General features: G+C 35.3%; 1 long non-coding RNA gene across 1 annotated transcript in view; it reads right to left on the reverse strand.

Moving 5' to 3' along the window:
• Positions 1–14,883: 14,883 nt before the first annotated feature.
• Positions 14,884–24,471, reverse strand: part of LOC140253588 (uncharacterized) — a 116,423-nt gene continuing 106,835 nt past the window's right edge. Inside the window, exons 4-5 of the long non-coding RNA XR_011903907.1 lie at positions 15,354–15,474; positions 14,884–14,945 (exon numbers count right to left, since the gene is read on the reverse strand). This is a non-coding gene — a long non-coding RNA (uncharacterized lncRNA). The remainder of the gene's footprint in view (positions 14,946–15,353; positions 15,475–24,471) is intronic.

The following is a 24,471-nucleotide window of genomic DNA, read 5'->3' on the forward strand; positions in this document are numbered from 1 at the left end:
TGCAAATACTGTTTAACAATATCTTTACTTCAGAACTGAGTAATTTAAAGAAGAGAAACTTCACGTGACTTTAAGTTGTCAAATGTTTTTTGGCCAGATAACGACAAACTACAGATCTTCTAATAACAATTCCTGAGATGATCATATTGGCTCTGAACGCACAGATTATGTTATGAGAAGTCCAGATGAAGATTTTTGCAACATAAAAAAGGTGGAGAGAATACATATGGAGAGCTTATACATGAAACTGCTGTTAAATCAGTGAAATGGCTAGCTATAATTGTACATATTCAGAGAGTTACTAACTGGAAAAAATAAAAATAAAATAAAAAAAAAGATAGATTATGTGGAAAAATTACAATGGCTCTTGTGTGAGATGAGTTCCCCGTGACCTTCAAAGGATTTTCAATCAAATCCTTTGCTTTTTTAATATGAAACTTTGGAAAACCTTAAAATGTCAATGTAGGTGTTTTTTCTTTTAATGACAAAGAATGCAAAACTTCCAGAGAGGTAATCTTGACTTTCAAAGAGATCTTGTCAGTACTGTTGATGTCAGTATCAAAAGAAGTTAATAATTATCTGAAGAAAACACATTTCTCTTAGTTACTTTTTTCCTCATACAGAATTTCTCAGGTTAATCACAGAAGCAGATCTGCAGGGGTATGTACTGTACACCTTCACTTTTGCAGCACGCTGTCTAAATGCTACCAAGATTCATACAGGCAATTATAGCATTTTACCTTCTCTGGCATGACTAAACTTACCTTTGATAGGCTGCGGAAAGAAAAACCTAGTAGTTATCTTAAACATATATTTCTTGTTCAGTATAATTATACCAAAGTAATGGGCTGCTTTTTTGATATCTATAGGTCACATGCTTGGCCATGTTGTATAGCAGAGACTATAGCAGATATTGAAAGTAAGCAAGAAACCTATAGAAAATTGTGAGTGAATTTCAGTTCTATGTGATTAGTTTTTGCTTGAGAGAAATAAATCTCAGCATTGCTGTAAAATGTCATGGGCATTTATTTAAGCCAGAATGGGCTCTTTTTTGTGGAGTACTGGTACTGATTTTGATCTGTATTCCACTTCTGAAAGCTCTGAACTCTTGAAGCTTCTTGAGGACTTCCCAACAAGAGTTTACTTTCTAAATGAATTGCCATCAAGATCATTCGGAAAATCTAGATGATGAAAGAACTTAAAATGCCTTGCTGCAAATGAAGCAGTGATCATTCTTTCTTTTCTATGAGGAAGAAATGAAATTCTAATACAGTAGTTCCCTTTGGATGCTTTTTAAAATTTCCTTCAGAATGCAATAGGATAGTTCTGCCTACACACCACTTTGGTTGGAATTGTTCGTGATGACGGAGACAATGACATCTTCGATTCTGCTCAACAGGAATTATCAGTGGAATAGAGCACAGCAACATTTATTCATTTATTTATTATGTTCCATTTTACAAAATTTTTTATGGTTTTAAAGCTTAAAAAGGCACATCTTTTGCCTATTATGTTTCTTTCAAAGCTACATCCATGAGAAGTAAAAGGAGCTTGAAAATGCTATAAATTCAAAATTTTTCACATACTAATTTTCCCTTCTTTGGATTTTTCATAAAGACAAATTAGGCAGCATATTTCTGTGCCTTAGTTTCCTCAGCTGGAAAAGGAGGGGAAAAAAGATGCTGTGCTGACTCCCACGTGTATTTGGAGGATAAATGCATTTGAAGAGCTTGTATAGAAATCTTTACATGAGGATATTTACAATAACCATTGCTTTATTTTGCCTGGGCTCTCATCAAAAGAACACAGGGTTAATTCTGGAAGTTAATTCTTCGAGCTATGCTGTTGTATGAATCTAACCTTGGTATTATTCAGTGCTATGTTCTAAAAAACACCACAGTTTTTTCTGTTTTTTGTTGGTTTTTTTTTCTTTCTTTTTTTTTTTTTTTTTTCTTTTTCTTTTTTTCCAAATAGTACTGCACAGTAATTACAATTGCCATAGAGGCAGGAGCTAAGCAATTAAATTCTCCATAGGTGTCGCATATAATTGTTCCTAGCGAATCAGAAGATTAAACAGGGCAACAATGCACAGCACAAGATAGCCTAAACTTAGTTTTTCCTGCAGAACTGCAAATAGTAGCAAATCAAAAGGCTGTTCTCTTCAATTACCACTGTATGAGGCATCAAGCTAAAAGCAGGCTCACTCTGTAATGTTTTCTATACAACTACAGTATGTACATACAATGCAAGCCTTTATGCACTACCTAATAGACAATATTATACACACAATTATTGCTAACTTTCATTTTACAGGAAGAAATCACTGGTGAGCCTAGGAAATTGGCCTCTCGGCTTCCCCAGCAAGCAATATGTTGACTAAACTAAGGGAACAGTTTTACTTCCTGAAGCCAGTAGATACTATTTATACTTAAACACATTTCTTCACAACTTACAGTGTGTTGTATTAGGTGAGAGTTTGTGCACTGGATGGACTGCAGCCTCTGTGAGGTTTGCAAGCTGGAGCTTGTGGAGCACTTCAACAAGTTTACACATTTCTTCTCTCTCTTTATTGGGAAATCAGCTACCCTGCTGATCAGGAGCCCAACTGGGACTTGAACTGAAGTTGTCAGAAGTCAAAAAGCTGGAACAATAAAACTGATGTAGGCTATGGAAAGAAAATGGACATTCTTGTACTTCATTGTAATGTACTGGTTCAGTCAGTAAATTTACATATATGTATTGCTCTGTGCCAAAATAAGTACTGGTGCAAGACAAAATATCTGTCATCTGCTTTTGCCAGGATTTTATAGTTTCTCATCATTATTTCTTTAATCAGCTTTTCAAGAGCTGTAAGGCAGCAAGCTATCCCAGTAATGAGTTTCTTCCTATTGTAGGTTAACTGCTTGTTGAGATTCCCATTCAGCTGGAGAAACCATCTTGCTCTCTGACATATTTTTACTGATTATCAGGGTTACTGGGTGCACTGTGCACTGAATTATAATTGGCAGCTATATATTTTTAGTGAGAAAAATGGGAAGTGCTTCTCATGAAATCCTTGGGAATTCAAGTGCTGTCTATGAGGCAAAACTGATTCATAAGATTTAATGATTCACAGATCAGACAAAAATTACAAATCAACTTTCCTATTTATGAAATGCTCACCTGAGGTATAAACAAAGGAAATGAAGTTGCAAAAATCCTCTGAACATACAATTATTCATGTTGTTATACTATTGTTTTAATTACTGTACAAAGTCACCAGCTTACAAATGGATTTTAACTTTCAGCATATTAACTTGCTTTATCTACATTCTGAAATAACTCAATTGTACTAAAAAAAAAAAAAAAACACCTAAAAATTGCATTTTATAAGTCTTTCTCTTCGGAATGCCAGTAACCACAAAGATGCACAGTATCAGATTCTATAATGACAGAAAGAAATACAATAGAGTACATCAAACTTTTATTAATTACATTCCAATAGGCAATCTCACTCATCTAAAAAGTATAGGTGCTATCTTTGCAGTCATAGTTAGGAAATCTATTAATTCAACGTCTTGAAAAGACAGGAATTATAGTGAGAGCCCTCAAATCATCACAGTCAAGCCAGCTGGGGGGAAAAAATGAATTCTCTAAAGCAGCAGATATTTGCTGCCAGTTAATTAAAAGGTAATGTCCACAATCCACAATTTCATTAGTAAAAGGCAGGTAATAGGATAAAGAGAATCATTAAGGAAAAGAGAATCATCAAGAAATACTGTAGCCAAGGTAACATCAGGTTTTTGTGGAAATGAGATGCATATTCTTTGCAACCATTTTATTAGTGATGACCACTCTAAGCAAAACAGAGTCTTCATTAAATGCATCAGCAATGAAATTGCATCTATATTTATTCCACTAGAAATGTTTTAAACGCTGGGGAATGATCCAGTCTAAAGATTAAATGCAATGTAGATTCTCTTCCTGATTTGCATGAGATGATAAGCCACTGTTAATCTAGAAATAGTAGAAAGAGAGAAATGAGAAATATACTAGTAAAGATATTGCAGTGGAACAATCTCCTCAATAGCTCAATGTTTCAGTCTGTTTTCTTTCAAATATAGCTTGATTTGTAGTTGTTTGTACAGTTATGAATAGAGCAATTTTATTAGTTCACTGCTGAAAATTCTGATTTACATCTTGTACAATTAAGTGATGAGTTAGATTCAATCATATATTAGTCACAATTATCCTAATGCAGAATTGAAGGTGACCTCAATGCATTTTTGACATTGAACATACAAAAGGCATTCTGAAAATCAAAATTTTGTGCTGTGTCTTGAGAAAAGAGACCTCAAAAGACATAACATCACTCAAACTTTCACTCTGAAAGCTGGTGGTATGACTAAATCCTGTTTCCAGCAAAACCATAACTAATTCTGGATTTACACCATCATACATTTTAGAAATGTAGCCTGTAGCCATCTGATAAAAAAAGGTAATCCTGCAAATACAGAAGGAGTATTTTAGGATGAGAAATAGTCTAACTTGTGTGCTGAATAGCTATGTGGGAATTTGCTGCAGTAATTACCCTCCTATCATTAGTGACAAGTAATTGCTATAGCAACCCCACTGCCACCTGTCTCACACACTCTTTCTCTCTCTCTCTCTTTCAAACACACACACTTGCACACTCTCTCTCTCTGCATATTCATAGTATTGAAACAAAAGCAGAAAAGCTAGTAGCTTAATGTCATTTATTGAATCACTGTTTTTTCTAATCAACAAAATATAACCTCCTCCTCCCTTGCCAACTCCTCATAAATATTTATTAAAAATAAAATGTTTGTGTTGTAGAAAATAGTGCTGTTAACCAAAGTATCTCGATTCAGCATTAATTCTCTGAGGGAAAGAAAAGAGAACTCTCACAGCTTGAGTTCTTTTTTACTTTATTGCTTACACTAGGCCTGAGACTGATTTCACAGGTAAGGACGTGAAGTCTAACAAAGACAACCATATAATATATGTAAAACTGCTTTAGTATTCACAGCCAGGGCCACTGAAATTGGTTCTCTTTCCTTTAGACTCATCTAAAAGACCACATAAATCTGTTTTCTGCGACATTCTGTAAGCACCAGGCATTACATGCAAGCACTTGCAATTTGTACCAAATACTTTAATCTCTTAAGCAGTAGGTGGGGACTGAAGAAGAGATAGCAAGGTTTCCGCATAGCATCACCTCACCCTGGTTCCAGTCCTCTGTTTTGCTACTGCTCTTGGCAATATCAATGGAACCTGATTTTGAAACCTTTAAATAATCTACATAGTATCAGTTTGTTGTGTCTGAAAACACTAGATATTTCCTATACCCTATATTTGGGCAGTGAAAGAAGAGGTGAGGACTGGTGCTGATCCTTCTCTTCCATAGCATCCAAAATTCCAGTCTTACACCCACAGTTACAAGCACTCGCCATAGCGTGATGCTCCTGTTACATCAGCATAGGACATAAAACTGGCTAAGAGCTTTATCTCCACTAGATGTCCCCAACATACCAATAAACAGTTTAGATGTACAAAATTAACAGCGCTAGATCTCTCTCTAACCCTATCACTCAGAATGTACAAATGTGAAGATGAGATAAAACAGCATTTTAAATACGAAAGAACTGTAAGGAAATGCAAGAACAGCATGCCTTGACATAAGCCATTTGTATCCCACATGCTTATTCTACATCTTTTAATCAAAGGAGACTATTCATATGTCATTCTTAATGTATATGGTTTTGTTTTTGTGTGTGTATGTGTTTTTTGTTTGTTTTTTTTTTTTTTTCCTTAATTGAGGACATATATGTTCTCATTTTGTTCACTCCTTTTGTTGTTAACACCACTGAAGAAGAGAATGGAAATCTCTACAAAATTGCAGTGGCATTCTTTTATTTTTGGGGATGAACAAGTCATATGAAATATTATTTCAGATAAGATCTTGATTGGAAAAGTGAATCTATGCTATTTATGGAAATGAGCCTTACAATTTCCAGAGTTTTGCTAAATAGAAAATGGATTTTAAAAATATCAGATCAATGTAGTAGTCTCCATTTTAAGATTCTGATACAAGATTTCAAGAAGAGCACTGTAAAGCGTGTGCCCCCTAACTCCACAGACCAACCCACAGACATCTGCTAGCCATCTGAATGTTTTGTCTATTTTGTTTAGAAACAAACAAGAGGAAAATTGTTTGCAGTCATCTTAGATTTTAGAGTGGAATGGTTGGCTTGTCTTGTGTAGTATAGGCAGCTTTCAATAAGGAAATCCATGTACTGTCCCTTTTATTTGTCTCACCTATATCTGATTAAATTATTCATTCTTCCTATCTCTAGACAATATGGCCTGTCAAAATACAGGGTTTGCAAGCAGAAAGTAGTATTCATTTTGCAGACACTTGCAGTTGTTCTGTGCTAGTTCTTCAAGTAGTATACATTAATCATAGAAATCCGTTGGTAAATGAAGTCCTATATTTGGTCACCCACGTGTCTTGAATTATTTCACGTATTTGAGAATTAGATGGATACTTATACTGTAATTTAAAAAGTTGTACCCTTTAACAGTCGGGAATAATTTAAAGACAAATGAACAACAACAAAAAAGAAAACATGAAACTTAACACGTTGTCTCAAAAACTTTACAGTAAGAGTAAAATTTTAGTAATGTAAATTGTTACATGAAACACTGATATCCCGTAAGAATTTCTTTTCATCAGAGTACTGATAATGTCATCAAGATTAAAAAAATAGATTACTGAAATTCACCCCCTTTTAAAATATATTATGTGTTGTTATTTATCAGTTTTACACATTCTGCTCACTGAATATCAATACCAAGAGGTAAAAATGTTAAATGTGCTGAAAATCATGTGTTATAAAAACTGAATTTTAACATTAGAATACATTAAACTAAAGCTCACATCACCTCATATTATACCACATTCCTATCAGAGCAACCTTGTATTCTTTACACTAGGGCATGATTTTGGATTCATCAGCCTACAGACAGGAAATGAATAGGTTTTCTACGTATTTTGCTCTACTCCCCTTCCAGTCATCTCTCAGATTCCCACCAATGACAAATCAGAACTTAATCCCAATAGATGCACATTGTTTTAAAATCATTTGATGTTCATTTCACCCTTGTAGCTATCTATTAACTGAAGATGAAAAGGAGATAGAGAGTGTTTAAATATCCATCAGAAATAATACTGCTGTATGAATGAGTTGCAAGAGATATATAGCACCCTACCACTGCATTCTTCACATTGTCAGTACATTCAGCCATTTCCCAGTGCTGTGACACAATAAGAGCTTCTTGTGACACCGCTCCATGATAAGTTGAGACTGTTTAACTTTTAATGAAAAATACCTGTCTTCTTATGGATTCAGACCCCTACCTGGAGTCCCTCACAAAAACAAATTCAAGATATTCTCCTGAAACTAACTTGAACAATTCGTTCCATTATTTCTGCTCTCATCTCAGTAATGAAGATGCATTTATAAAATTTACTTCCAGAACATCGGTGCCCAAATGAAGACAAAAACATGTAATGGTGAGCATTAAAATCCAGTAACTGGTGAAGACTCAAGTATTTAACAGCACACAAACTTGTTATTTTTGCCCCTCCAGCTGAAAAGCTTGACCTCATTCTGATTGCACTAATGTAACAACTCCTCCCAGAGGAAGTGGCAGGACTTTCCTAGGGTTTATTCTAGGAGATTGTACTCTCATATCATCAATCGATGCTTGCAAGAAAACTGACAACAGTGCTTCCTTATTTGTTGACAGAGAAAGTATTTGCAGCTTTTAAGTCCATGGGCAGAAAGGGTGGTTATTTCTCTAACGTAATAGAAATAACAGAAGAAAATATCCAGTTCACACCTGACTGTGGGTTCTGCAGACCTAAGGATCATTCTATTAAAGTCAAAGCCCATTAGCAGTGTGTAAACAACATCTTAGACACTGACTGTTCATGTTGAATATATTTTTAAATGTTTTCAGTTTTCATTCAAGGCAGAAATGTCAACACTTTTGCCAGACAGTAAAGGGCAGACATTAAAGGGTGCTACAATCTTGAGGCTGCCATCTGGTATGTTTGAGTGCCAGTCCTGATGGAAAGGAGAGGTGATACTTAAGAAGGATGCAAAAGGATAGGCAGTGGGAGGAACTGAAGGGGGAGAGTCTTTGTCAGGAATTTCTGTTGCTCTTTCACATTAACTTTTCACTAAAATCTTGCACATAGATGATAATTTTTTTTTTTTAATTTTTTTTTTTTTTTTGTTCTGGAGTTGAAAACTGCTGACCTCTCAAAATCTGTTTGTTATCTTATAAAATCTCAGTGCCTTATACATGTGATTCAAATACAAATAAAGGATTCATGGCATTTATAACATCTCCTACAGAAGGCATATTGATGGAGATTCATGAGTCACAAACAAATTGCACATGCGAAAGCAAACTGTATCGGAACACATTGCACTTCCATCTAGAGGCTGCTTTATGAAGCTAAATACTATGGCTTACTTATTATGGAGAAAAATTGTATTTTAAATGGTAGTGAACTATATCCCCTGATACAAATGGGTGAGGAAAGTTCTTTCCTTTTCCTCTGTTGCCAAAACACAGGAGAAGTACCACCATCCCAGTAGTATAGAAAAGGTTTGAGAATCCCAGAGAATGCAAATTGTGTTCTTTCCTCATGTATTGGTTGTTAATATACAGATGGTAGCAAAGATGGTAACAAATGTACAGAAGTAATAAGCAAAGGGAAACTCACCAGTGGTGGTGCCTTAGCCAAAGAAGCTGGGGCAGTCCTCACTGGAGAGCAATCTCCAAGAGATGCTGCCTCAGTGGGAGTCAGCCCTTAAATGAGGTCTCAGAGGAGGTGGAGTCGAGCTCCACCCCTTCCGGGAGCACAGCTAAATTACTATCACCTGTGCTCCCACAGCTGACCCCACACTTGCCTCAGCTGATTAATCAGAGGTTCAGGCTGTGATTACCAATCTCCCATACACTTCACCACCGTACTTACGCTTATAGTACATTCCAAAATCATGCCCAGGTAAGTAGGGACAGGGAAGTCAGAATGTATTTTACTTTTTCTGTTAGAGATCAGTGGTTCTATGTCCCTTTATGAACAACCACTTTCATCCTTAAAACATCAAATCTACATTTATATCCAGAGACATTTGGTGAGCTTCTGGAGTTCTAGCTGTGATGACAGATACTTGGAATAATTTTGCCCAAAACTTGGAAATTATTTGCCAGATATTAACCATTCATTCTGCTAATGAAGGCAGATGGATACCTAAAGGCTAGCCACTTTCTAGAAAAGAGCTGTCCCTTGCGATATGGTTGATCAAAATTCATAATAAATTGTACTTCAGTAGATTGATATACTTAACTGGATACTAGTTTATTTACTGTTATAGCTGAAAGAAAAGGTAATTAATATGGGAAACAGTAGGCCAGGATGTTAGTTTTATAAATCAGATCAAAAGTAACAGGCTACTTGGTGATGCAAACTTAAGCATTAAAGACAGATGTTTCCATTTGATTTTTACCTCAGAAACTAAGTTTAAATATCTCTCAAGACAGATCATTTAGAAAATGATGCAAAATTGACTGGTAAGTTAGTTACAATCTGCATATTACTTCCATCTCTTTGCAGACTGATCATATTTTTAAAGTGCAAATCTGGGGCGTTGTGTTCAGGGGTTCTCAGGGAAACATTCTGGCGCTGGGAAAAGGAAGCTGCCCAGGAATTTAAAGAAAAAAAAAGGCCACTCTTCATCTCATTTTCACTGCTAAAATAGAAAACTGGGACAGTTTGTAGTAAGGACAAGTTGGGATAAATTTTCATCACTGTATCACCTCTTCTATGTCTCCACTCCCAATCTCGTTCATTCACATCTAGCTCAAGTCTTGCCCTCTTGTATCAACACGCATGCAAACAATGTCAGTTTTGACAACACAAGTCAAACATTCTTAACTCAGAATCTCCTGTAATTTTCTAGTTATTAGCTTAAAGATCTCTAACAGAACTTAAGCTCTCACTTCAGAAATACGTCCCCATTTCACAATATGATTTTTTCTTCCTCTTTTTCCATCACTTGACACTTTGAGGCTCAGCATACTATTTTCCTCTGTCCTTTCCTATACCTCCTTCCATGATGAAAGCCTTTCCTTAGGCTTCTAAATTTATTTTCCTTTGTTATTAAGTCCATAACTCACCATACCTCTACATCTCACACATGTACACCCACTGTCCTTTACTTCCTCTTGCTGACTGAAAAGTCTGAACAAATGGCTATAAAAACAATAATGATTTTCATGTACAGGGAGGTTACCTGTGTAACTTAGATTTTATCTTTCTCCCCAACTCTCTAATAATCTGTTGTAATATGTTTCAGAGATTCCACAGAATTGGTGACTCTGAGATTCACAGGAAGAAGAGCATACACTTTATTACCAAATTCTAATATGTTCTCAAGGAAAAAATAGTAGGCAGCAACAAAAGGATTATCTGCCAGGAAAACTGACTAGAGCAGTAACAGCATAGGTATACCAATTTTTCTCCAGCTATAACTTGGAAAATGTATTAGACTTGAGAAGAAAATAACTGGCAGCCCACCACAGAAACAGCATCCATTTATAAGTTATCATATACAATAAATGCTCAAAACTTAGACTTTCAGGAAGAACATGATATTCAACAAAACATGATATTCAACACAACGTTCAACAAAACTGCAGAAAACTTTGATGGATTCTCAGAATACAAACACAGTCTCTTCAGTGCAGTGGCAGTACAGCCATTAACAGCAGAAAACCTGGATGCCTTGGAATTCAGCAGAGATAAAAATCCACTGACTTTTGTAACATTTTACATCTCTAGTCTCAGCACCCAGAGTAGAAAATGCAGACTTTAAAATTTAAATTTAAACAGTAGATGAAGAGCTGTGAAATCAGGGAATTGAAATCACAATCAAAATCATTGTAACTTTTATCCAGTTTTTAATCTGCTCCTTTTAATATTTGCTATTAGTTAACTAGTTTATTTGGAAAGTACTTCATTTAGTTTGCATTCAATTTAATATCGCAGTTGTCCTAAAAGTCAGTTGCAGGTTGATGAAAGCTGATAAATATTTATCCCAACTGTGTTGATATGGTTTAAACATTTAGCAAGAAGGACTTTTAGGAAACTTAAGAAGTAAATAAAATATAGAAATGAATATAAGCTGATCCAAATACAGGCATGTTAGTACAAGGAAGTTATGGAGTCTCCATTTGTGGGCATGATCAACTCATGGCTGGATACAGCCCTAGGAAACCTGCTGTAGCTTACCCAGCTTGAGCAAGGATTAGGACTTGAGGTCCCTTTTGACATCAATTATTCTGAGATTCAGCGATCCTCCTGTGCTAATTCCTTCTATATCGCTGATGACCTGAACAGGAAATCTTTGGTGTGTTCCTTATTATCTGGGTCTTAACATATGTTCTTGTGTGGGGCTGTTTGTAATTTACTGAAAATGATGAAGACACTACATTCCCAGCAGAAACAGGCAAGGAAATGAACTTCTCAGATGACACAGTGAACTGAGTGTCTCTAAGTGCCCATCTGAAACTTCATTTAATCAGCTAAGGTTTAGAGTTAGTTTACAATTACAGTAATCAATTCCTTTATTGGCTTTTTGCAAGTGAAAATAATATTGAAAGCACTGATGACATTTTTGATTCTGCCATTACACATAAATACTTTGGTGGAACAGAAGCTATCTGAACCTGGGCTTTTGATTGTACCTATGTAAAGGTATATCAAAACGATGAAAAAAAAATATGTTAAAACCATTAGCTGATTAAAATATCAAGAAGTTGTGAAATAATTTTGTCAGTATTAAGGAAGTCTATACAAGAAATTAAAGTTTTGAAAGAAATTAAATTGATCAAATATACAAGAGTAGCTAGGGAACAATGATTTTACTAATTTGAAAGAGTTTGGGCCTGATTTTTCAGAGCACTTAAAATAACAAGCAGAGATCTAACTCATTTCAGTCACAGCTGTGATCATTTGGCAGTTCTATGTATCTGCCAAAGATGACTCAAATAGGTACCCAGAAATGTGGCCATTTTTAGCTGCCATTAGCAGCCATATGACAAAATTTTGGTTTGAGCTACTCCATCACCATCACATTAGAATTCTGTGGTAGATTCAGTTCACACTGTCACAATTCAGATTCCTCATCCTTCACCTACCAGTTCCATGCTCCTATAGGCCTTCCCAGTTGCACGATGGATAAATCAGTTTTCTAGTGATAATTCATTTTCTTTCATAGTTTATCCTTGATATACACCCAGAACAGAGTGTAGTGTATTTAATCAGGCAAAATGTGAAGAAATTCTACCATGAACAGGTAAGTAGGGGCTATAATCTAAAACTTACACATCAGGACTGAACTGAGTGCTAAATCAATCTCATTTACTGAGTTTCCTAGGGTTGTTTTTACTTTTTTTTTTTTTTTTTTTTTTTTTTTTTTTTTTTTTTTTTACGTTTCTAGCTTAGAAAGTCATCATCCTTGCATGTAATCACCAGCACAGAAATTTAGTTAGCTACTGTCCTTCAACTGATGCCATTAGCCATTGTCTCAGCATGCTCTGTAGATATTTTTTTCACATTTTTCACAATTCTGGAACAATTAAAAAGGAAATAGCATACTTATGTCAGTGGATTGCTACCTGGTAGCTAATGAACTTGTGGTCTTAGCACACTTGTATGCAGTTTGTTTCTGGCATACCTGAACTACTTCTGGCATTGGGCTTGTCACTGTAAAACAAGTGCATTATACTATTTGGGCCTACCAGCTGCTGGGAGGAGCTGAAGCATGCCTAGCACTCACAGTGCCCTGCACTAAGAAGTTGATGTTTAAATTATATTGCCCAATTCTAAAACCTTTCTTCCTAAGATCTAGAATGTGATATTAGTTAGTTTATTTACATTTATTTACATTATTTACATCACCACTTTTTGGCACTATGTACATTATGAACAACTATTTCCAAAATCCTTGAAAATAGATCCTTCCTCCTTATTCTTCCTTATTCAAAGAAGGGTAAAATTTCATCAAAAACCTTTGAGCCTTGAGAGCTCACTAAGAACTGCAGCCACTTACAGTGAACTGGAATAATGTATTGGTTTCACAAAAACAAGGTAAAATATTCCACTAGTTTTATGGGGTTTTTTTGTTTGTTTGTTTTTAATACTTTAGTACAAAATATTTAAAAAATACTTTTTTTTTTTTTTTTTTTTTTTTTTTGCTTAGATACATTAACTGTATCATATGTTTTATATGTAGCCCAAGACAATTCCTCTTCATTCAGTGTGGCCAAGGAAAGCCAACACATTGGACGCATGATCTACAGGTTCATATACTGACTGTATCTACCTGAAAAAAAAACAGGTTTCTGCTTCAAAGCATGTATGAGCTAGTAATTTCACATTACATGCTGTGAGATTTTTATAATGTTAACAACTATTTCAAAAGTACTTAACATTCAACTTGAGAATTTCAGTCCAGATTTTTAAAATTAGCAAATTTAAATGAGAATCAAAATTGCATATTAAAAGGGCAGCCATAAGTCTTCTAAAATTATCTTCTAAAAATAGTGTATTTTATGTATAGGAGCACATGTGAAAACTATCATGTACAATTACTACCTTTTTGTTAGCCTACTTCTTATTCACTTTTTTTAATGTGTGTGTGTTTATGTGACTCCATATTGTCAAGGAGCTACTCTTGTATAAGTAATTTCAATAAAATATTAAAGAAAAGATTGAGAAACCTCTTGACTTTCCATATGGAATAGATACATATTCTCAAACAGAAAAATATGACTTTCTCAAGTGATGAGTAAACCAAAGACTGGGGAAGAAGTTTGGTATTGTTGTCTTTCGTTATATTAATAATATTTTATAATTTATGGTAGTGATGCATAACCTTTCATGCGTGTTTACAAAGTAATGACATAATTGTTCATGCTTACATGATAATTAAATGTGTTGGTGTTTACAATTAGATGTAATAACATAAAGATGGTCTGAACATTTGCCAATGTATCCTCTATCTGGATCTTTTAAAAATAATATACAGTAGCAACTAATTAGGTGACTAATCTTTATGGCAATTTACAAATGGTCTGTACAGTACACACTCTAGCAGACATACATAAACACATCAACATTCTTACCTTTCTAAACCTAATTAGATGGATAAAATCAGCACCTTAGTTCTATCTAAGGTATACTATCCTTACAGAACACCTGACTAGATTTAAATTGAAATATAATGTAACTGTGAAATACTTCATAATATCTTTTACATTATTTGACCTTACAAAATTTTTCTTAGCATGGTGATTTTTATGTACATTTTAGACTAGTAGCATGAATCAATCAACTCCTGTAGTGGAACAACAAAAAAGGTCATTTATATGTCTGATATAAAATTTACATAAGAATAGATGTTTTTTTGTATTTCAATAAAGAGAAAGGTGTTTCTTTTTCTCTCAGACAGAAAACTTTGAAAGATTTTTTTCTTGCAGTGACAGTATAAAGAACAAAACACTGTAAGTATTGTTGCTTCAGAAAAGTGTACAACACAATCTTTAACCATTGCAATTAGTCACAATTTTGTTACAGAAAAGGGATAAATCATAGGCTATTTAAATATCTACAAGTGAATACTAATATATTTCTCTTTTCAAATGCTCTTTTTGCAAAAGCTTGGTTTAAGTTTTCAAGGGTTGGAGATTAACGTGGCTGCTGCACATTTCTGAACAAACAAACAGTTTATTAAAACTGACCTGTAGGAAACTTGAACACAGCAGGAACTTAATAACCTTTGTTCGTTGCAGCTTTACGGAACCTAGGAAAGAGGACAGTGCGTAAGTACTGCTTAACACATTTGATATGTTACAGTTGTAAAACTGTAACCATGAGCAGCTAATCTAATTTAAAAAAAATCAGAAGTGATTATTAAGCTTCAAGGGAGCTGTGAACAAGTGTTAGTGATTGAAGAATATGTGGGACTTCCATTCAAACAGTCAAATTAAGTGATCAGCCCCTATTTAGGAGCCTTTTCAATATATTTTATGCCCCAGGGAATCTAAATCCAACCAAGAGCCATGGCCTGTGGTTGTTCTGCCTACATTTGCAACAGCTTGAGGTATGCCATCTCACATGGCTTAGGGAAATTGCTGCCAGCATAAACCAAATAATTCCCTCCCTCTGGTCCTCAAGAATAGCTGGAAAGTGTAATCTCTCATTATCAAACCTTCTGCTTTATTCTGTCCTGTTATAGCTCAGTGTCATTGGCCTTGTTCACAGTCATCTCATCTTATTTTTTTAATGTGACAGAACTGCATTCAGCGATCATGAGCTCGACAGATACATATCTGTAAAAGAAAAAATATGAAGGGTAAATATGTAAGGATTTCATTCACGTTTAATACAAAGATGTATGCATTTTTGCCCAAGCATGTTCACACATCTCATCTGAACAGAGAAAACATTCATTATGATGTAACTCTGTATATTCTTCTTTAGAATAAAAAAGGTGTCATTTTCCTTGAAATTACCTTGTACTTAATGCTCATTCTCTTAATTCTAATGATTTCCTCAAACATATTCTTTACACTACCTTCAAATTTCATCAGTAAGATCAGACCTTGAATTTCAGCTCTGTCAGGAACATTCTATCTGGAGCTAAGTCTACCGTAAACTAATAAATGAGTAACCATTTTCTACTGTCATAAACCAACCCAAAAGCATTATTTTATTGTTCACTGTTCATACAGACAATCTAGCATATATTTTCCCAGATAAGGACTTTCAGATATAATTACTTAACCTTTTTCAATTTACTTCACCTAAATCTAATTAGCAACAGGAATGTCCTGGTTTACCAATCTCACAACATCTCAGTAACTTGAATGCATTAGGCTTCACACCTTTTCTTCTCCTGTTACATAATCCTGAAAACACTGGAATGGTACAGGAGAACTAAGTTTGTGAAGCTTCATAACTGTAAAGAATGATGACTAGAAATAAACAGGAGAGAAAAAAGAGACAGCTGAATTTAAATACCTCAAAATTTATCCTGAAAGTTGACCCAAGTGGCCACCACAAGAAACTCAGTTCACTTAAACAAACTCAGTTGCTCTTTTCTTTGCAGTTGGATGCAAGTATTCAAGAAGATATCAGATGAAAAAGAAACAGTAAAAGATTGACAAACTCAGTGCTATCAGATCCCTTGAACACAGTGCTCTCTACCAAACATATTTTGGAACGCATCAATGCTAGTTGCTTCCACCTTCGTCTCTTTTGAGTAAACTCATTTAGTAACAACTAGGGTCAAACCTCTCCCTTTTTCTCTACCTCCCCTAAGCCATGACTGATTTTGAATGAGCCCAGCTTACTTTCCCCCAACAATCAGCATCTAGAAGCTATTAAGATGAAGTGAGTAAATGGAATGCCCGGGCCAGACCCTCTTCCAAACTCCAATTATTGCACATCAATTAATTTCTACTATGCATATCTGTTCTTCCTGCAGGACCAAGGCCATCTGGTGTTGTAGTCTCTGTTTACTGGAATAATTTTAATGTGTATCTATACCTTCCAAGTTAACTTATTGGACTTATTTGACTCATCATTCATTTTACTGCATTTAATCAGATCAGAGACAATGATAAATGAAAAAAACTTTAAGTACAGTAAATAATTTTATTATTCTTCTATTAAACATAATTTCTTATTTTTCTGTCCTTATTGGCACATAACTGATGTCCATTTACATGGTGGAAAAGCTTTCTGAAAAGCATAAATATATATTGCTGTGTTTTAAGTGTCAAATCACACTTTAAGGTTCATTAAGGGTTATGATATATTTTCTGTTAAAACGAAAGCATCGTTAAAACCAAAAATTGCCAGTCTGTGAAGCAGGATTATTAAATCATTTCAATTTCTCCATGCTGATTTCAGCAATAAACAGAAGGAAACTTCTGTAGGAAACAGTAGTAGTTGCAATCAAATGTTTGTTCCATGTCCTCAGTTTTATTCTTTGTTTTCCTTTTTAAAATTGCATACACACAGACAAACATCACGAGGAGCTACCACCAATGCAGGCAGTGTGATTAACACTCATCATATTATCTAGGACTGTTTAAACTTTCCCTATTATGCCAGTCATTTCAAAGTGGCTATTGTGGAAAGTTATATATCTTATCTTTAAATCAAAAGCCATTTAACCAACACATTCACTATTTTCAGCAATTGTGCAGAAACCTGTAGTGACATTTCACCAGAAATAAGATTTAATTCAGTAGCAGAAAAAAAGTTGGTCTCTGATTAATACTCATTTTGAGGAAGAACATATTGATAGTTTAATATTGGGTTATATTTAATATTTAGGTTATACCTGACAAAGATGTAGTTTGATGGCCCCTATAGTCTTTGACCATGCAAATATGCCTGGGTGAAGATATGTATTATTTAGAAATGATCTCTAGATTACTGACCTCTCTGTTACAATTTTTTTTCCTTGGCAACAGGAATTTTGTTTCTATTCTGCTACTTAACCCCATCACATACTTGCATAGCAAAGTAGATGATTTGTATGGATTGCCGGACTACAAACAAGACCAAAACTCGTCTGGTGTAATATCTCATTTTGACACTCTCCTTGCAATATTGTTACATAGAGCTATATTTTGCAATGACAACTGCTTCTATTCCCAAATGTCTGTGTTTCTCTATGTGAATTTTAAAATCTATTATTAACCAAGTTTTGGAGTGTGAGAACATGGCTATATGAACAACCAATGCTGTAGACATGGATTTCATGGGCTCATGTAAATCCATTCTGTAATTCAGCTTTTATGCTGAGGTTTTCTACTTGAAGTTGTGTGTGATTTTAGAGATTTAAACATTTTTTGGTCTTACAGTTTTTGTATGCATCTTTCAATGCAGTTGTTTTGGAGTACAAGGGAGAATCTGAAGAGCTCAAACCTCCATCCTATGTTGGATTAATAGTTTCTGCTTTTACTGACTTTTATGCAATTTTTAAATAAACCAAAATTTACAACGAACCTGTATAATCCTTGATGATTTTCTTATAATTGATTCTTTCCATTCACAACAATAATGTGATTTTTTTCCCCCCAGTTTTTACTGTGAGTCATATTTAGGAGCAAATCCGGTCAGTAATAAAAAATCTCTTTATTTAATTTTATCATTTAAGTGGTTATTATAAGTACTTCATCAGATATTAAGAACTCTTGAGTATTTCCTTTTAGAGGACTGTGGAAGGTAAATAATGCCTAGAAGCAAATACAAGAAACTGTTTTTCTGTGTTTCAAGTGATTAGAATCACACAAGCTAGGCCTTAGCAACAGAAGTCTGCTTGATACTGGAGACAAGATCAATATTGGGAACACAAGAAAATGACTTTATAATACTGGTCATCATTAGCTTATCAGAACACCCATGACTTATGGCTTCTGGCTAAAGGTATGTAGTGAGGAATTTTTTTTTTATTATTTTTTTTTTTCCATTTGCCCCATATTTTAAAGAAAATATCATAGAATGACATTACAAACATCACACAATTCTTTGTTAATCATCATAGATTAATTTTCAAAAGCACATTGCAAAATCTACTATGCATTTGGTTGAATGACTCAAGTTTAAGGGCACGGCTGTTGCCCAAAAGGGTCCCATCACTGGCTGGAGTTGAGCCATTGAGTGATATCAGTTGTATCTCTATGAGAGCAGATTTAGGAAAGGAAAAAAATGCTGTTCAGAAGCGGCTGGGAGAGAGAAAATATGACAGAGAGAATCCCGTAGACACTAAGGTCAGCAAAGGAGGGCAGAAGATGATTTAGGTGCTGGGACTAAAGCCCACAGTGGAGAATATCATAGCCCATGGAGAACCCCCCACAGGAGCAGCCTCAGGCTGGAGTGGCAGCCTGTGGAGGGGAACCTACAGTGGGGAAGGAGATCTCAGGGAGCTGCATTCCACAGGAACCCATGCAGGAACAGTGCACTCCTAAAAGGTGTCCCCATGCTATGGACCTGTCTTGGAGCAATGTTTGAAAAGCCACAGCCTTTCAGTTCAGGTCAGTTCTTCAACATCATTCCATAGGAGAGACTTCGCATGTGTCAGGAAACAGGAGTTACCAAAAAGAAGTGGCAGAGACAAAGTGTTATGAACTGACCACAGCCCCCATTCCTTGTACCCCTGCATTGCTCAGGGAGAGAAGTTAGGGGAGGGTGAACAAGGAGAAGGTGTATTTAGTTCCTAATTGCTCTAGTCTGTTAGTAAATGGGCAAAGATAAATTATATTAATCTCTCTACACTGAGTCATTTTCACCCTGAAAGAATGAGTTCCACAGAGTGCAAATCTATGTGAATATGGTTGTTCTGATTCCATATGTGAACTAGATCATGCAAATCAAAACAGATGCCTCTGCTGTCACAGCATGGATAATCAGCAAGCCACATAACTGGCCTAAAGGTAGTTTGAAACTGATGCCAACAAATCTATCAGTTGTGCTTTTGATTTATTTATCCTGTTACTTTTATCTGAACTATTATTCATTTTCAATGCAACACATCTTTAAGATCAGTTTAGCCAACATTAAAACTTCTCTACCTATGCCAATTTAAAAAGGTATCTGCTAGTATTTAATTATTAGATGTATCTTATATCATCACTCAAGTGGAATAGGGAAGCTGGAAGATAAATTTAGACCTAAAGTAAATACATTCACTGTGTTATTTTCATTGACATGCACTGAAGATATCTTCTGCTGACTGAAAACCATCTGCTTTGATTAGATCAAAACAACACTGAAAGGAAACTTTCTGGTAAATGAAAGATCAGTATAATGACGAAGGACAATATCAGGTAATGTGTAAAAGTAAGATATGAAACAGGAAAAGTAGGCACAGAAAAAGGATTAGGAAGGAATTCTGATAGGAAATTCAGCCGGCTTTGATAGAGACAGGGATAAAAGCAGGCAAAATAAGAAAGATTGAAACAAAAATGCTAGGGTGGATTTTTTATTTTTTTTTTTTTTCAGAGGTAGCAAGTAATAGTAAGTTATCCTTCCCATGAAACTCATTGGAATTAGGAGTTGTTTGGGAATTAAGAGGTGCTTCATCCCTTGATGTATTACTACACATGATGGTTTTTAATTCAAAGAGTAGGAATGGAGAATTTCCTTTTCCTACCACCTACATCAGCTATTGTAGCTAGGTTTTGGGGTAGGGAACGTGAGTTTGGGTGTTCAAACAACGCCGATCCTCTTAGTGAGGTTGTAATCTCCTTATGTGGAAATCTGAGTACATGGTAACTTTTCTTTGTTGTACCAGTCTTGTCACAGGTACTCAGTAAGCGATGGTTACTGATTTCAGTGACTATTATAAGGTAGATTTCCTCCTTTTTTTCCAGTCTTATTACTATTTTTAAATCAAGCAACTTAAACCTATTCCCCATGGGTTCTGGTTTCCATAAAGCCTGAACTACAATTTGCTTTTTATGAAACCAGTCAGTAATGATGGTGTCCTAGGCAAATGATGAATAGCTATTTTGGCTTGTTTCTTAAAAATTTTGCTTTCATATTTCATAGTGTGCTGAACAGAAGAACTGTACAGGAATTGATCTGAAACTGGTATTTTCTACAAGTCATTCTCTACTCAGAAAAAAGCACCATTCCAATGACTACACTGTTCCTAGTTGATTTCATCATCCACGTATTTAAAATTTTTATATCTGTTTTTCAACTTTCTGTTTTCCCCTCAGATATGCAGTGTGGGCTAAACTTAAGTAGAACTACACATAAGCATTCCCAAAGTCTTTGATAAATATATATATATATTTTTCTAAGAAAGTGTTTCTTTAACCTTTATTCTTACTGTTTCCTAGTACTTATTTTCTCCCATTACTATTTTTGCTTCTCCATACTTGAATGAGAGAAACTGCACCCACTATCACATGACCTAAATACTCACTTACAGAGAAATATTTTCAAACAGTGACCTTCTAGGGCAGGCTACAAATCTTAAAGTAAAAGCTATTCTATTGATGCTTTTCCATTCCTTTGTTCCTTTGTCCTAAGGAAAGTAGATTGGAAATATAGCAATTATTCTGCCTGAAAATTGAAAGGGTTTTCTGAGCAACCTTGCACAATTGAGCTGGCACATGTAAAAACTGTTTCTGACTCACTGAGCTGGCATATACTGCTAAATCAGCATTGGCAGGGCTCCAGACATCATGTCACCAACACTGGATATTGTACTAAGTACCAGTTCTGAGCATTGTATCCAAATTGGTTTTATTGAGTTGTTTCCTTTAGTGCTGCAAGGTCTGGCTTAAGAAACGAAAGCCTTGGACTAAAAATAAAGAGTTCAGAGTGTAAATAAATGCATATCAGCTGAGCCATGAGTAATTGAATATACTATTAATAAGAAGACTGCGTAAATTCCTTTCAATGCCCATATTTTCTTGCTCAGATAGACTTTATTTTTTTATCAATTAATTAAGAATCATCTTTATAAAATAGCTCAGAAGATTAAAAAAAAAAAAAATAGAACAAAATATTCAAGAAATGGTTACAAACTCCAATACCCAAGATCTACTGAAGCCTGGCAACCAATCTCTTTTTGTGGAAATACGTATTTTGTCACTTCATAGTTGAAGTCATAGGAAAGGATACCAAAGGAGCTACTCTTTGTAAACAACCAGGTAAATCTTCATATTATAGTCAATTTCTCATTCCATTCTAAGTGATGTCATATTTCCTGTCACTTCTTATAAAGTGGGAAGACCCACAGGGGCAGCAATGATAGTTCAGCTAATCATGCAAATTTATAAATTTGCAATAATTCAGTTGAATTTGATCTGTATGTTTAATATATAAAAAGGGACATTCACTTTTGACAATATTTGTTCCCTTTAAATTTAGCCCTATATTAAAGTGTACTTGATGGAATATAATATCCAAGTCTATAGTAGGGGTTATACATTACACAGAGGAAGAGGACAGAAGTAGAAACAGCAGGGAAACGTGGCATATTAGAATAATGGAGCCTGTGACCATGCATCCAGAATGCCAGAAAGCCTGTGCAGCTCTGTAAGGTTGTCATTACTCTTGCTGACCATGTTAATCATCTTAAAGGTAATTTGTGCCACCATTCATACTGCAATATCTATTTCAATTTCACAGTAGATATACACATACCCTCTCTGAAAATAGGAAGGGACCATAATAAATCATCTAATTTACCGTACTCTTGCAAAACAGAATGAACTCAATCTAAATTAGTCCAGATGTATTTTCTGAAATCTAATCCCCCCAAAAAAATCATCAAGGGATTAAAAGATGCTCTGACAGATTCAAATAATTTACTTGGTTAACCTCTGAAAGCTTGCGGACTTCTACATTAGCAGCTCTCCAGTAAAAGCAGAGACAATGTAAACCTCTAAAAATGCGTTGGGAAAAGATAGAACGCTTGATTATACCCATCTGCAGGTTTGGCACTTACTTGAATAATTTTGTAGCATAGAATAACATTGAAATTCATTGGCCTTGAGACAATGGGGAAATAAATGTATTTGTTTACAAAACAAAAGCAATCAAACAAAAGATAAGCAAGCACTAAGACAATAAGTACAGAAAAGATGATAATACCTGTACTTGTACCTGGTACTTAGTAGGTTCCAAAAGTTTTTCTCACTCTATTCATATCTAGCTGTCAAGCTAAAGCATGCTTCATAATTTCTGGCTGATGTTCAGCCCTGCATCTTCAAGTTGTATTAATAGAAAGGAATCTGACAGTGGGGAGTCATGCTTATTTTTACAGCAGATTATCTTTGAGAGCTATTCATATTCAAAATCCCCTTCCCTCCTTTTGTCCCACTCTTTCTGGTTTTCTTAATATTAACTCGGTGAAAATTTTCCTTTTATCACCTTAAATCCCTTCATACCAATCTTTTAAAATGTCAGGGTCTTCTGGATACTGTTAAATGACAACATAACCTACTAAAACAGTGTTGCTCAGAGGTGAACCACTGACAAACCAAGAAGAAAAATTTATCTTTCCCACATGCTAAAGCAACTGGTACTTTCATATTTACAAAGATAAACTGTACTTAGCATCCTATGTAAATGTGTAAGTTTTCAGCCAGACTTTTGTAAATGAGATTAGTGTATAGAGATTGTGTTCATTAATTATTTATTAAGTCATAACAACTGACTTTGTGGTGGTATTGAGTTTGAGATGAACAAAGCTACTAGTCTGGTCTTTATGGATCATGTAACTAATGTTGATTCTATAATCTGCTGAGTCTAACTACACCAATATGTTAATATACTTTCCAATTACATGGTGGTTTTCAATGTACAGTTTAAATTTTCTTTCCTGAAATTTTAACCTCATCTTTCTCACTATATCTGACATAGGGTGGGTTGCAAGCATACTCTCTCCTTACTGCCCCTCTCAGTCTGTTTCAGCTCCCTTCTTTCAATGTGTCACCATACATCAAGTTTTCTCTGTGCTTTAGTTTCTCTTTTTCTGTATTCTGTTCAGATTTGCATATCTTGATATATCCATCATTCACTATGACTAAATGATTTTCCAATCAATTTTGAACAGACCAAAATAATAATTCAACATGCCTTAAGCAACAGTGAATAGATTTGCTGTTTCAGATCTTGTTCTGCAGGCCCAGGCTCTGCTTGTATAGCTGATCATAGAATCATAGAATTCCTCAGGTTGGAAAAGACCTTCAAGATCGTCAAGTCCAACCACAACCGAACCATACTACCCTAACTGAGAACCATCAGCTAAATTATGATATCATGTCCCTGAGCACCACGTCCGGGCATTTTTTAAATGCATCCCAGATTGGTGACTCAATCACCTCTGTGGGGAGCCTATTCCAGTGCTTAACAACCCTTTCTGTAAAGAAGTTTGTCCTGATATCCAACCTAAACCTCCCCTGGTGCAACTTGAGGCCATTTCCCCTTGTTCTGTCATCTGTCACCAGTGAGAAGAGACCAGCACTGCTCACGCTGGAAACACCTTTCATGTATTTGAAGAGAGCAATAAGGTTTCCTCTCAGCCTCCTTTTCCCCTCACTAAACAGCCCCAGTTCCTTTAGTTGCTCCTCAAAGTGCATATTCTCCAAGCCCTTCACAAGCCTTGTTGCCCTTCTTCAGACCAACTCCAGCACCTCTGTGTCCTTTCTGTACTGAGGTACCCAAAACTGAACACAGTACTCGAGGTGAGGCATCACCAGTGCCAAGTACAGGGGTAGGATGACCTCCCTAGTTTTGCTCATCACTTCATTCCTTCACCCAGCAAAGCATATGCCCATTCAAACCAGCTT

The sequence above is a fragment of the Excalfactoria chinensis genome, chromosome 5 (assembly GCF_039878825.1).
Source record: "Excalfactoria chinensis isolate bCotChi1 chromosome 5, bCotChi1.hap2, whole genome shotgun sequence".
NCBI classification, from domain to species: Eukaryota; Metazoa; Chordata; class Aves; order Galliformes; family Phasianidae; genus Excalfactoria; species Excalfactoria chinensis.